The sequence below is a fragment of the Echinops telfairi genome, unplaced genomic scaffold (assembly GCF_000313985.2).
Source record: "Echinops telfairi isolate 266 unplaced genomic scaffold, ASM31398v2 ScPeMD7_31;HRSCAF=116, whole genome shotgun sequence".
Lineage (NCBI taxonomy): Eukaryota > Metazoa > Chordata > Mammalia > Afrosoricida > Tenrecidae > Echinops > Echinops telfairi.
The window spans coordinates 1,863,314-1,878,516 of record NW_022103928.1 but is presented as its reverse complement, the minus strand read 5'-3'; the positions used below and the strand labels follow the sequence as shown (position 1 = coordinate 1,878,516).

The 15,203-nt window shown below is 39.4% G+C and overlaps 1 protein-coding gene across 1 annotated transcript in view; it reads left to right on the top strand.

The window, feature by feature from the left end:
- CHL1 (cell adhesion molecule L1 like) overlaps nucleotides 1-15,203 on the top strand; it is a 266,472-nt gene that overhangs the window by 115,580 nt on the left and 135,689 nt on the right. The gene's annotated exons all lie outside the window — the stretch shown is intronic.

Sequence of the window (15,203 nt, the reverse complement as noted above, 5' to 3'; positions counted from 1 at the left end):
TGTGCTTGACACAATGGATGTATGTATGGATTGTGATGAGAATTGTATGAGCCCCAAGTAAAATAATTTTTATAAAAGAAAAAATGTTTCTTGATACTTATTTAATCACTGTGGGATAAGCATTGCTAACCTAAGGCTCGTGTGGAGCAAGGTCAGGCAGTCCGCTCCTTGAAGGTGTGCAGCCCCGACTGCCTGTGCAGACGGCCCGCGGGTTGGACAAGCCACAAGGGCAATGGCTTCACCATCCGTGTGACAGGCCACACATTGTCCTTAACAAGTAAGCTTACAACCAAGGAGATTGTGTTTGAGTCTACAGTGTTCACCAGAAAAAAGAATCAGAGACATCTCAAAATGCACGTGTGTACATTTTGAATCTGTAAATGAATGCTATAAATAATGACCACAATCAAAACAAACCAAGAGTCCTCACAGGCTAGTTCACCTGTGAGATTAATGCTGTGCTTTCTCTCTCACTCTGCCTCACTCATATTGGCAATGCGTTTGCTTTTGTCTGTGGTGGACTCTGAGAAGTCATGCTTAATAGCCATACAGTATAGACTTCAAAAATATTTTAAAGATTAAATTAGACTAGTCACAGTGTTTTCAGAATCTCCACTATGAAAACAAAGACAGCAACATATGTGTTCAGTTGCTTTACCATGCACCAGATTTTCTGAAGTGAGCGGAAAGCAGTTGCCCAAGGGCCTGCTCTGAGTCACGGCGACCTGTGTGTGTCACAGTACAACTGCACTGCCTAGGATTTTCTGTGGATGATTTCTCCCCAATGCCCTAGAAATGGATAGACTCGAGTTTTCTTTTTTGTGAGATTATATTTAATAATATGCGAGTAATTTAGTCTTTGATTTTTAATTTTCCCTTCTTTTCCCCTGTCCTCCCTTCCTTCTGTCCTCCCTCCATCCTCTGTCAATCCTTTCTTGCTGTCCGTCAATGTCTTGCTTTTCTGAGTGTCTATGAATAAATGTATTTTTACCAGGTCACTTCTGTTGGTAAGGCATAATTGAACTTCCAATTCCCACCCTGAATGACACCAGGTTTGAGGAGGGCGTTGGACTTAGAAAGTCTATTAAAGTGATAAGAAGTTGTTTTGCTGACATGGAGAGTTATCAATCCAAAAGGCTATGGGTGAAGTCAAGAGAACCCAGAGTTAATCCGGAGACCTTCTACCCACCGCTCCAAAGCCACTGTGTGCCCTTTGGCGACTGGACAAAACTTGAAATGGAGTAACAGACAGTGGTGTACATGTGTAAGACTTCATGAGTTGTAAGAGCCCCCAATAAAATGATCTTTAAATAAAAATTAAAAAGTAATATAACCATCAGGACAACAACAGCCAAAAGCTAGTCAGGGATTACCATGGTGGCATCTTAAATCAATGAAGAGGTCATGGTTGTAGCATTTTTAAATGTTTGTTCTTAAAAGTAACCCGGCTTTCTGAATTATCCATCTCGATAAGAGTCTCCATATAAAGATGTAAAAGAAAATATTAACTCCACTTGAAAATAGTGAAAGATTCATTTTCTGCCTTTGGATAGTAATTTGGAATGGAAATATCATTATTGTGATTAACTCAATGTGCTAAGCAATAGGGAAAGGCTCATATTGCAAAGGTCATGGCTTTTCTCTCATGCTACCTTTATTGTGAATTACGTGATCTTGGTGGCATGGCGGGCTACGTCCTGAGCTGCTAGCCACAGGCCATCGGTGGTTTGAACCCGCCAGATGCTCTGCAAGAGAACGATGCGCCGTCTGCCCGTGTAAAGAGGTAAAGTTTCAGAATGGGAAGCGGCAGTTCCATTCAGTCTTCTCGGGTAGCTGTGAGTAGAAATCACCTGCAGGGCAGTGAGGTTGGTTTGGGTTTACTGTGAACTATTTTCAAGAGAGCAAGTATCTGACATTTCATCTGGTGGATGGGTTTCATCCTTTCCTCTGAGTCATGCTTTAGGCAATATTTCTAAGCAGACTGGTAGAGTCATCTGCTAATGTAAACTTAACTTGTTCTGTTTGAGTTTAAACCCCTCCTCTCTGGGAAACAGCAGGTACTATAACTACCTGAAGATATACTCCTCATATTTCCATCTGTTTCTATATTTTTGGTGTTGAGTTTGGGCTCCTTCCTGATGTTTCTTTTTCCTTAACACTTTCTTTTGAAAGTATTCCCTAAGTCTCTTATGTGCTGTTGAGTCGATTCTGATTCAGCAACTCCATCCATATACTGTGTAAACAGTAGAACCTCCCCGTAAGACTTCCGAGGCTGTAATCTTTAATCTGAATCACCAAGCCTTTTTCTACCTGGGATCAGCTGCTGGGTTTCAACTGCCAACCTTTCAGTTAGCAGAGAAGCACTTAGCCATTTCTCCACCACGCCACCATATAATACGTTAATTAATTAAAATTAATCATTTGATTATTCTTCATAACAGTGATTACTTCTGGCCTATCGGTGAGTTAAGGTTTATGTTCCAAAGTGGTTTGAATAGACACAATAATTCAAAATTGCAAAGAATAATATTGTTTTTATCCATAGAAGATCAAACATACCCATGTAATGTATATATATACACAGCAGGGGAATACACACACATTGTGTTCCTATAAGTACATACATACTTTTTGAAGGGGCTTCAAAAAGTTTGTGGAAAATGGAATGAAAGTGGTAGAATTATTTTATGAACTTTTTAAAGGATGTATGAAATAATATAATACTTCAAAGGCTATGAAGAAAGAACTAAGCCATGTCAAATAATGCATGAATGGTATGTATTACAGAAGTACTTATTCTAGAGAAACACTTTAAATATCTTATGATTGCTATTTCTCCCCAAGTTTTCTAGGTATCCCATGGGGATGATCTGACATTAAGCTTTTGTTAGCTTCTAAGAAAGCTCCATTTTTGCCTCATCTCAGCGGGACTGGAGAAACAGATCCTTAGTTAACAAGAGGAGGCTAAATTGATGTTATATTGTGAATGCTGGACTCTGAGGCAGAAAATGTTATCTGGACAATCTCAGTGGGCTGATGATTATGTATCTGGATTAGAGTTCAAAACAGGAGCCAACTCGGTAAATCCGTTTGTAGCTGCTAGGCCCAGCGTGGGAGTGTATTAGGTGGCCTTCTTGACAACATCGGTGACTATGCTAACGGACTCCCGAGTGGCCTTGTGACTTCCATGTGAGGTGCAGACAACTAACAGCTCTCCATGGTTCCAGTGGTTAGGATCGGGAAAGAGACAGTACATCAGCAGATACATTTTTGTTTGCTATATTCAGTAAGAATATAGCTCAGAATTTCTTCCCATTATATCAAATAGGTAAACAATGGTTATTTCAGGAAGCACTTCATAGAGAGTGAGATAATACAATGGATTGGGTTGTTAAAACATACCTCTGGGAATCAAGGATGTGCCTCTGAATCGAACTTTATTGATAATTTTAAGGCTGAGGCACAGGTGAATCAGCAGCCATGCTAGGGACCTCCAAGTCGACCCTCGGCCTTACTAGCAGCATCAGAGTCCCCGTAAACTGGTGTTGACATGGGAGGTTGCTGACGCCCGTGTGCTCACGTCACTCACACAGAAGATGTGACTAGGTCTCCAAGTTATTCATTTCAGATTCAGAGGACCCCAGAGCATTTTCCAGGAAACTCTGCCCCATGAGTTTATAGATTCCAGCTTTGTTTACCAAAAGTCAATCATTTCTCCATGACTGCTCTACCACTAATAATGCCATTAAGACAAAAGATTTCCTGGGTTTCTGTGAATGCTGTCATAAGCAAAGAGTAGTCTAGATCTGGGACACATCCCAAATCACCATGGATATAACTGATCCAAGAGCAAGACAGAAACAGCAATTAATATAGAGCTACAACAGGAACTAAGGCTAAAAAGTCATGATTGGATGAAAAGAAATCAGGGCTCTTGGAGGCAGGCTGTGCATTCTAAACCAGCCACTTGGAAGAGGTTGGTTTCATGGGTCCACATGGGAATTTTGGATTGGGCATAAGATAGTGAAGTCGTTCATCACGTTCAAGCCGGTTCGGCAGAATGGATACCTAATTTTTTGTGAGATTGGCCAACTGATTGTTAGCTTGGCAGTTGTGAAAAGAATTCTCTCTAAGGTAGTGGCCAATGTGAAAATTACAAATTTACATTCCTTACTCTTTTTAATCTTTCATTTGTGTAACAGCATATTCTAATCTCACATACTAATGTTCATTCCATCCATAGGTATAAGAAATTATGACTGTGCTTGAAAGATTTATTCGTTTCATAAAATGCATTATACTTTTGATGAAATACTACATCTTATTCCTTGTATTTGTTATGTCTGTAAGCAACCATTTAGTGGAAAGAGAAAAAGTACCAAGTAACGAGAGGGCGGCACGCTCTCATTCATTTCATCTTTATGTTATGCTCCAAATTCCTATGAGATGTGATGAGTGAATTATGCAATTCCTACAAGTGTTCAAAGGGCTAAAAATATTCAGGGCTGAAAATATGGTCAGAATAATTGTAAGCTCAGTAGATGCAGAAAGGTTTTTTTCAAAATAGAAAATAATATGTTCCAGGAAGACAAGTCACCTGTTTCCAATATACCAAGCACAATGACTGTTGTCTAATTAGACTACCACTAAAGGAATGGGATCCTACTCCTATAGTGAAAAGATAGGCAAGGATAAAGCACACAGCTGATGATGCTTGGGTGAAAGCGAAGAATATTGCAAGTGTTTGAAAGCCAACCAAGAAGCAATATGAAATATCTTAAATAATAATTTCATCTTTTTTTGTCAGGCATTATGGAATATTCTTCATGAATATTTTAAAAGGTGAGCAAAATAAAATAAAGAAAGAACCTTGACTAGATGGGTTCGCACACTGCTTCAAGCATGCCGACAATGGTGAGGTGGGCCAGGCACCTCAGATTGAATCTCCCCCTGCCTATAAGCCCTCCTCGTAGGAATCACACGAACTTCAAGTTCAAAGTTACTCAGACTCAGTAAATCCAAAGGTACATTTATTTTTCTCCTACAACCATTTTCATACAAGTAAACCACCCCCACTATGGTATGTTGGAGCACTTTGATTCAGAACTGACTGACAGGTGTACCACAGTAGGTCGCTAGGACTTCCTCTCACTATGCCTGTCATCCAGTGCAAACTATTTCCACCACCCAGGGGACTCTCATGACATATGATGAAGACATGCTGTCTTGTTTTCATAAATGGCAATGTAGTCCATCAGCTGTTTAGATATGGTGAAAGGATTTCCCTCCAGAGCCGTCTTTCTGCAAGCCCATCCCGTCCTCCTGCTATTGCGGGAGCTCCCATCAGCTCGGTGTGCAGGTGTGCACAGTGCACTCGCAGGGAAGCAGGGGAGCAGCATCAGCGCCAGTAGGTAGCTGCAGACGGACTACTGGTGTCCCTCCATAGTCCACAGCAGTGTGCCTCCGCAAGTCCAGGAGAAATGGTGAGCTGCTACGGAAATTCAGTCAAAACAAGTTCAGTACCGATCTCCCTTTCACTAGATTGTAGTTTTTGCCCATCTTTAACAAGAACCCTGTGGCACCTCCACCTTGGAGATTTCATTTGAAGAAGGAGAGCTGTGGCTTGAGAAATTTGGTAGAAACCTACAGTAATGTTCCTGAAATGAGGGAATAAGAGAGAGCTGGGAGAAGTGATCGTGGCTCAGTTAAGGAAAACTTAAATTGGTAAATTTTGTTGAAGTCATTGAAGAAATTCACATTTTTCGTATAAGCAACTAGCATGGGAAGTGAGGCTTTTAAACTAAGCCCTGGATGTAACTAAAGATTCCTGGCTAAGCTTTAATTTCTATTTCTTCTTGCATAGCAAATGGCTCCATTTTGTTCTACAATGTAGATTGGTACCTTTGCAAAACGTTGCAGCACACCCTTCACTTAGCTTCAAGCGGCTTTAACAGGAAAGTACAGTTTTTCCCACGTTGTTCTGCTTGTTTCAATTTTGTATTAGAAGCGGCAGATGCTGAGACTGTTTAGAGTGAGCAGGTGGTTAAACAGTCTTTAAACATTGGAGTTTTCACTACTCTTTTCCCCAGCTAAACATCTTTCTTAGGTATTTTATATGCTTAGAGTTTAGGAGTATTTACAATTTTAAACTTGTTCTTAAAAAAGGTGTAATCACTCATATCTTGTCCCCCATTTACCAAGCAAACTAACTCCTGCTTTGTCAACCTTCGTTGACCTGTCATGTAAATGACACCTTCTGAAGTGTTGTCAATGAGAAAATACCCTCAACGTATCCCTGTTTGTGGTTTTTAGCTTCTCAATCATTGTAATTCTGAGTTCTCCAGTGTACGCTGTCGGTGGCTTCTTGATTCTGTTTCCTCATTGGCAAAATGCCTTTAGTCTTACATAAAATATTTCATTTTTCCTTCAGACTTGCAATACTTTTGGTAGGTAGAATTTTTACTTGCAGTATTTTCACTATGGCTGTAGTAATGCTAAAGAAACCCAAACCCACTGCCTTTGAGTTGCTTCAGACATACAGCAACCCTGTCAACTCCATTCATTGCCATTGGGTCCTAGATTGTACATCTTTCTAGTTGGTGTTGGCTTTGTGGTCAGCGGCTCAACTCATAAGCTGCTCTACCACCAAGACTAGTGACCCTGTTCACTGCCACTCAGTCCATGCTGCGTCACTGCAACCTTACAGGACACAGTAGGGCTATCTGAGACTGTAACTGCTTTAAAAACAAACAAACAAAAACCTTACAGCCGCCATTTCAATACTGACCCATAGTGACCATTTTAAGACAGAATAGAACTGACCCCTGTGAGTTTCAGAGATGGGAGTAGAAATCTATTTGTCCAGCCCCATGGCTGGAGATTTCAACTGTGAGTCATTTCATCACCGCCCACCGGGTAAGAACTATACTACCAGGGCTCCTGTAATTCACTGCCATCAAGTCAATGCTGACTTTAGCGACTCCCTGTGGGTTTCTGAGACTTTCACTGCTTACCTGAATAGGAACCCAAGCTTTCTCCTGGAGCTGCTGGTAGTTTCGAACTGTCAACCATGAGGATCACAGCCAAATGCTTATCCACTACACCACCAGAGCTCCTTCAGGGCTCCTATAAGACACAGTAAAATGACCCACTGGCTTTAAAAATGTGTAAACCTTTACAGAAACAGGCTGCCACATATTTCTCCAGAGAAGCAGCTGATGGCTCAAATCTCTAAGCTTTAGGTTAACGGCTAGCTGCGTGCTTACTCATTCAGTCAGAATCTTTTGAGAAAGTTTCCTTATATGAAATTGGCTGTAGGATAAAAATAAATGCACGTTTGGATTTGCTAAGTTTGAGTAATCTTAAAGTTGAAGTTCTTGTGATTCTGATGAGGAGGGCTTATAGTCAGGTGGATATTCAATCTAGAGGAAATGGAAATGTTGGCGTGGAAGATAGCTTTGGGTAAGCTTGGACATCGTGAGAATAAACAGAAAATCACACTCAACAGCACAAAGGGAATAGCACCCACTATGGTAAGACTGTCCTCTTTGCTACGCTATTTCTTCAGTTTTACTTGGTTGATAGACGATGGCTTGTTTGACGCGCAGCCACTCTCACTTATTTCAGCAGTGTAGAGTCATAGGGCACCTGCTTGTACAGCGACTGCCTTTGGCATTGAGGACGTGAAGACAAGCAGACACTGACTGGTGCTTGATCCAATAAAGCTTATAATTGTGTGAGCATTTATACATCAATCAACTATCATATTAATGAATGAATCTTTCTAAACTCATGTAATGGTTCCAGGGTAAAAATAATGAAATGCAAATCCTTGCCAGTGGAATGCTTTCTGAGAAAGTAAAGCTGGTTGGGCCCTGAAGGACATGGAGAAGTTGTTTAGGGCTAGAAGTGAAGAGTGGTCCAGAGGGAAGATGATTTAAGTGGCAAAAGATGGTGTGGAATAAGTACTTGGGGAATTAGAAGGAGAACATGCCATTGGATCTCAAGGGGACAATGGTGAAAAGTGTGATTGGTGACCAGATTATACAGTTTGTGGGGCAAGTATGTGCCCCACAATTAAAGCTAAGGAGACAGCAATGTTTGACTTCAGGCCTAAATTAAAACTCCATTTTGGATCAAAATGGAGTTCGGCTATGAGTGTCCTCTCCTGCTTTTAATGAAAATAAATATTGCCTCCTGTGAGAGTTTATCTTGTAATTTAGAAGGGAGAAAAGGCCATGTCCTATCTTGTTCTAGGGATTCTTGCTTAAAAGCTATTTGTCAAGCATGTTTACACTACTTGCTTTAGAGAAATTGTCTTGGCCAACATTTCCCAGAAGGGGAGGAAATAGAATCAAATCATATTAAGCAAAGATGTAGTGCTGCAATCGTATCATAACTCTGATAAACATTAGGTGAGAGATTATTGTTAAGAAAGTTTGTGTGTGTCTCGGGGGGAGTTTGTAGTTTGATGACTCCTTGTGACATTTTCCCTTCCCCTGTACTGTTCCGCCTCTACTCCCTTGTCACCTGTCAACTCAAGGCCTTTGAAGCTCTGGTATACGGTGTTACGGGCCGGACAGTTTGGTACCCACAGCCGCCCCGAGGGAAACAGACAAGGCTTCCTACATTGCTGCAGTCTTGGAAACCCACAGGGGCAGTTCTACCGAGTGCTATAGGATCTCCATGAGTCAAAGGCAACATGATGGCAGTGAGTTCGAGTTGAGTCGGGAATTCTCCTTGATGCCAGGAGCACACTGCAGCATTATTCCTTGGTGCCTGTGTTTACCAATTTCATGAATTTAAAAAAATCCTTTAATATATAGTTTTAATTTCTAGCGGAGTACAGGTCTGGTATTCCACAATAACAGACATCATAAAGAGCTAGGTCTGTCCTAAAAGTCATGTAATGCCTTAGAAGAGTGCCAAGTCTCAAAGATCACTGGACTAGATATTCAGTATCTAGCCAGTGCAGTTCAGATAGGGAATGCAGAAGTGGGGCAAAATAGAAGGGATTCTACTCCTTCACATTCACTTACTGACAATGAGTTGATGCTGACTCATAGCGACCTCATAGGGCAGGGTAAAACTACCCCTGTGTTTCCAAGACTAACTCTTTTAAGGAATAGAAATCCCTGTCTTTCTCCTGCAGAGCAGCTGGTGGTTTCAAACTGCTGACTTTAAAGATTGAAGCTCAGCATGTAACCACTACACAACCAGGGCTTCTATCTTCTTCTCAGAAGGGTCTACATTAGAACTCAGTTCAACTTCATGAAGCTCTGTCCAGAGAGCTCCTTCTGCACGCAAAAGTAGAGATGGCTGGTTTAGTCTGTAGACTAATATTTTTTATCACCCAGTGATTCAAATGGAACATAACTTGTGTAACTAGGTCATTCGGGCTGTATCAGAAAGAAAGAAAGAAAGAAAGAAAGAAAGAAAGAAAGAAAGAAAGAAAGAAAGACAGACACTGGTCTTTGCTTAAGAGGATTCGTGGCCATCCTTCTACTGTTCTTAAAGAGAGATCTCAATATTTATTTTGCTAATTTAAGCAAAAATGATATGTTAGAATCAGCCATTCTCTTTTGAGCACCATTAGCCCTCACTAAACGATTCAACGCTGATGGAGGTGATTTTCCCTGTTTCAAGAAGGAATTCTTTCACAAGGATATAGCTCTTTGCTATGATTCAATATTGTCTAGTTAGAACGCTGAGCAGCAAATGTTGAGCCCTTGTTGTGAAAATGCCCACTTCTAACGAGAGACATCATTGCCATGTGTTAGGTATCTATATTGTACAATTACTTATGCAAATTGCCACCTTACTGGGGACTCTTCTTTCAAAAAGGAGAAGTCACTCTTTTGGTGGCTTTATCAACTAATACCTAACAAATTACGTTGCAGTTTTACTTAATATGCGCATGGTTTATTTCCTTTTGACTGCTATCCATGGTAAATTCAAATTCCCTGGTAAAAATTACCACATATATGAAAGGAAGATCTCTAAAATTATAATTTATTAGTACAAACAGTATGTGAGGAGGCCAGGTGGCATAATGGTTATGCTTTGGCCTGTTAACAGAAAGGTTAGTAGTTTGAAACCACCAGCTGCCGCTGGGAAAAGATGATGCTTTCTACTCCCAGTCTCAGAAACCTATAAGGACGGTTCTATACTATTCTGTCGGGTTGCTTTGAGTTGGACTGACTCAATGGCAGTGAATTTTGAGTTGAGAACAATGCATTTTTAGAAACATAAAAAAGGTAATTTGAGTTCTCTATTCAAAGGAAGAAAATGTTTAATATGAGTTCAGCAGGTTTTATTGAAAACATATACAGAACACTATCTTTGTCATTGTACTTTCTAGCTACTCAGATAATTTCAATGAATTCAATACCATCTTTGAAGTCACAAAAAATATAACACGAATGCAATGCAATTAATTAATGTAGGCAATGTTGGCAGATAAGAGAACACTAAAAATAATCAGTGATGACCCCTGTAATAATAGATTCATTAACAATGTATTATATTGCATATAATACACCTTGTGTATCTGTGTGTGTTTGCATCCCAAAGCCATTGAGTTAATTCTGACTCATGGATAATAAATCACTCATATAGATCTTATATACGGTTTCTGAGGCTGTAAATCTTTAGGTAAGCAAATAGCTGCAGCTTGCTTTCTGCTTGGTTTGGGTATTTGCTTTCATAACACAAGTACTGGGTGTTAAGTGACAAGAACAAGTTTATGTTGAAGTTTCTCAGGTGAGCAAACGGGTATCAGCTATCATATGTTCACTTGTGCTCATTTGCATACTTGTTGGACGGAGTCTGATTTGTTAGACATTTAGGGCATCCTGGAAAAAATTTTGCTTGAAAAAAAAAAGAAAGAAATTATTAGAGGGAAATGCAACAATGCTCTACCAGCAGATTTAGCTCATTCTCAAATGGAGGGAGAAAACAAAAATCTCTGATGCATGAATGGGCCCTACTGGAATCCTGAGCTGGAGTGCCATGAAATTGTCTACAAGCATGAAAACTCATGAGTGCACAGGTACTTGTAACTGGGTAATCACTTCTAATGAATCCTTGCTTTACTAGGGAACATTTTTTAGCATCTACTTTATGATTAACATGCCACCTAGTTTTCAAAATAAAGGCAGATAAAAAGCTTGTAATTGTCAATTCTCCTATTATTGATTAGAAATTTTAAAGCTCTTTAAATGTTAACTAACCATATTTGGAAGGTAGCACATGTAACTAACACATGCAACTAACATATGACCTGTGCTTATGTATTTTAAAGCAAATTTTAGAAAATGTAATCCTTTGCTTTCCTTTGGTTCATATAAGAACCAATAATACCTATGAATTTAGTTGACCCTCTGCTGACACTGATCAAATTAATGAATTAATTTAAAATTCTATTTTAGTAGCCTTCATAAAATCATTACGAATAGTCCAGCAACGCTGAGCTTGGTGTTTTACATATTCAATCTCATATCTACTTCAACAACTCTTTCAGCATGGTCTTTAGATGAATGACAAAAGCAAAAACCGTTTCGGGTTGTTGCAGTTGTTAGGTACCTTCAGGGGGGTTCCAACCCTTGGCAACCCGGGGTCCAACAGAACGAAACAGCATCTGGGCCTGCGCCATCCTCACCATTGTTCTCAGATTGGGTCCGTTGTTGTCGATCCGTCTCATCAGGGGCCTTCTGCCCCTGATGGTTGCTGCCCCTCCACTTTACCAAGCATGGTGTCCTGTCCCAGGGACTGGCTTCTCCTGATACCATGTCCAACGTATGTACAATGAGTCTTGTCATCCTTGCCTTAGGCATATGAAACCCATTTATTCAGCAAAATGTATTCAATGTCTTCTATACGCTAGGCTGGCAAAATAAAGGTCAATCAGGTTTGGTGCCTGCATCTGGAGAGAGGACAAAAACAATGCATGAGCCTTGTTTATTTCCATTTTTAAGTAGAATGTACTGATGAAAAATATTTGATTAATATAAAATGTTAGAATAATAGGTTGAGACCATTCAAAACGTAGGTATATTTTTTTCTCTTTTTAAATATAGTTATTTATTGCAATCAAACATTATATATTGTTTATCATTTATCAAATATTTTGCATAATGTTTGGCTTTTAAAAATTTCCAGGGATAATTTTAGATGTATGCTGTGTTGGTCTGGGTAGACTAGGGAAACATCCCAGCCCAGTCCTGATCAAGACCATAAGTCCGATATTAGCTCATATATCCAGTAGTAGTCTGTAAATTCCTCTTCAGACTCATGCAACACATGCAATGATGGCAAGTGCAGGAAGATCACAGCCAGTGGATGGCAAGTCTTGTGGATCCAGTGGCAGTGGAAGCATCTTAGCACTGGCAGGGGTCTCCACGTGGTTCCTCCAACTCCAAGGCTCTGGCTGCCATCAGTATACCTCCATGAGTCTTGTCAGCAGGAATGTCTCCCCGGGAGTGAGCGTGAGTCCTGCCTCCAGTGAGGTATTTATCTCCTTAGCGCCTCCAAATGATTGACAGGCTAAACTCTACCCCTTCACTCTTCATAGTCTCAAATTGACAACAGATTATGTAACTTCCACATGTGCTTATAATTTTCATGGTCATAAAGAATAGAAGAATTCACTTACCTGCAAATACTCCCATTTTCTTTATGAAAATTTCATTCTTAATATTAAGCAGAGTTGAAATATACAAGGGAATATAACAATAAATAACAATAACATTCAATGACAATAGAAAGAGAATAAGAAAATTAAATGAATAAAAAAGCTCTTCTCTAGTTCAATAACTTTATTGAAATCCCTTGGGTTTTTTTATGTACTCTGAGGTGAGGCAAGCAGCCCCAGTGTCACTGTGGGTTAGGCATTGTGCCATTCTCTACATGGCTGGTAGTTCAAACCCACCAGCTGCTCCAAGGGATAAAGATGGGGCTGTCTGTTCTCATAAACATTTACAGTCTCAAACACCCCATATAGAATCACTATGAATCAGAACCAACTCCCTGGAAGTGGATTTGGTTTGGGTTTTTTGAACAAATAAGAACATGAATAGGAAGCTTGTAAAGGAGTTGACTTTTGATAATTTAAGGAGGCATTTCCTGAACTTGGTTGTGGGTTATAATTCAACAATATGTTGCATATGCTTTCTTTTATATATTCTAGTACTTATATTTTACAAAAATATTTTGCATGATTGTTTCATATGGCAATATAATCCACAAACTCTCTTACTCATATCAGAAGTGATGAAACCTTAGCTTTAACAATAATGCATGATATAAGGTTCTAAAGGTCAGTCATTCTTTCTGTGAAGAAAATGTGTTATTAGATTATTTTAAATCATATTTAGAAGCTGTTTTTTAAGGCTTGGTGAAATTATTAGTAGAAACTTTTCATAGTTGATCCATACATTTCTTAGTTGGTCAGATTGTTTGATTTGTTCCAAATTTTAGGCTGCAAATATGGAATTAATACCTACATGGTTTTAGGAGCGATGGGTGAGCATAATGGTAATATTAATATTAATGTATCCCTTATAATTAATATTAATTAAATCAGACATATTTCCAATAAGTCAATTTGCTTATAATAAAGGGTTCGTTTCTCTAACCTACTACATACACTGTGCAAGCTCTGCAGGGAGGATGAATTAACACTCCCAGCAATTCCTTTGTCTTGTCACTTCAGTGACATGAAACAGAGTTTGAACGGATATGGCCATAATGCTCAATATTTCCTGTGTTAGCAGAGTAAAAAGCTATTAGCGGTTATTTCAGGATTACTGTGTTTTCTGTACTTGTGAATTGATTTATGGTATTAGCCAAGCGAGTGATTGAACCAAAGCCTGTTCATTTCTTTGCAGATTGTTTTCATCTTCTTTTGTTGGAGGCGCTGAGTGATTCGGGTTACGCTTCAGTTAAAGAACTGTGTTGGCCCAGGTTTTGGAACGTAGAGAATAGTTTACTGTAAGACCTGACAATCCTGTAGAAATAGGAAAATGACATGAATATAAAAGGAGTTTCATCAAAGGACCCTGTAAGTTTGAGGGGAGGAAAGGTGACATCCCTCCCATCATGAAAATGTCAATTAGCCGTGTATCAGACACCTTCTTTCCTGCAGCTCAGTGATTCTTAAGCCCTTTTGGTGTGGTAAGAAAATAAAATGTAAACAAGTCCAAGTTATAACAATGTTCCAGCCTACTATACAAACCCATTGGGTTATTTTTAAAACTATGCTTTGGATGCCAGCATCATAACAGCCCCCTTCCTGCTGGCTGTAGTAAAGTTGTAGATCTATTTAAATCCGGGGAATGGGGCGGGGGCTGATGATTTAGTGTGGACTGTGTGTATGCAGTTCATTCTAATGTCGAGAATTCCTGGTGGTTCAAACAGCTTACTACGGTTTTCATTGGAGAGAAATGTCAATGTAACATTTTGGGGGCTGTATACATTCCATCGTTCTTTAGAAATGGCAGATGGACTATCCCTGACACCTCTGCTCCACGTAGTTGTTGCCATAAAAATGAATGTTTTAAACAGAGTGATCATAAAAGTTGCCTTTCCTGCTGCCCCTTCAGATTTGCAATGTTATATTTTCTCTTTAAAAATTCAACCTTGATATGTCTGTGAATAATCACTGAGAGAAAATTCGAAGGATTTGAAACATGTCATTGAGGTAAAATACACTACACTGTAAGAACTGCCCTTCTCCATGCTTCCTGCCACTCTTGGCTGTACCCGTGTCCTGTTCTGTCCTTACTTTGAAAGTCAGGCATATTCATTTAAATATGATGCACTGAAAGGATCAAAAAGTTTTCAATAAAATAGGATCACTACAAAATGCTGTGCCAAAGATTTTGAACAAGCCGTTAGGTGGTTGTCTTGTTGGTTTGTTGTAAGTGTATGCCAATGGTCATTTTCATGACTTTGCTCTCTTGTAGCAAAAAATATTCTTGTTCCTGATGTGGGAACATTTTAGTTGATTTTCAGATTCCACAGATTGAAGGGACTTTAGAAACATACTTATTATGGAAATATTAAGACCAACATAAAATCAGAGCAGGTTTCAAAAAGTTTGTAGGAAAATCCAATTGTCTTTTAATTCCACTTTCCATGAATTTTTTGAGGCTCTCATGTAATTTGATGAGCCCCCATATGCATATTTTTCAACTCTAGTCATT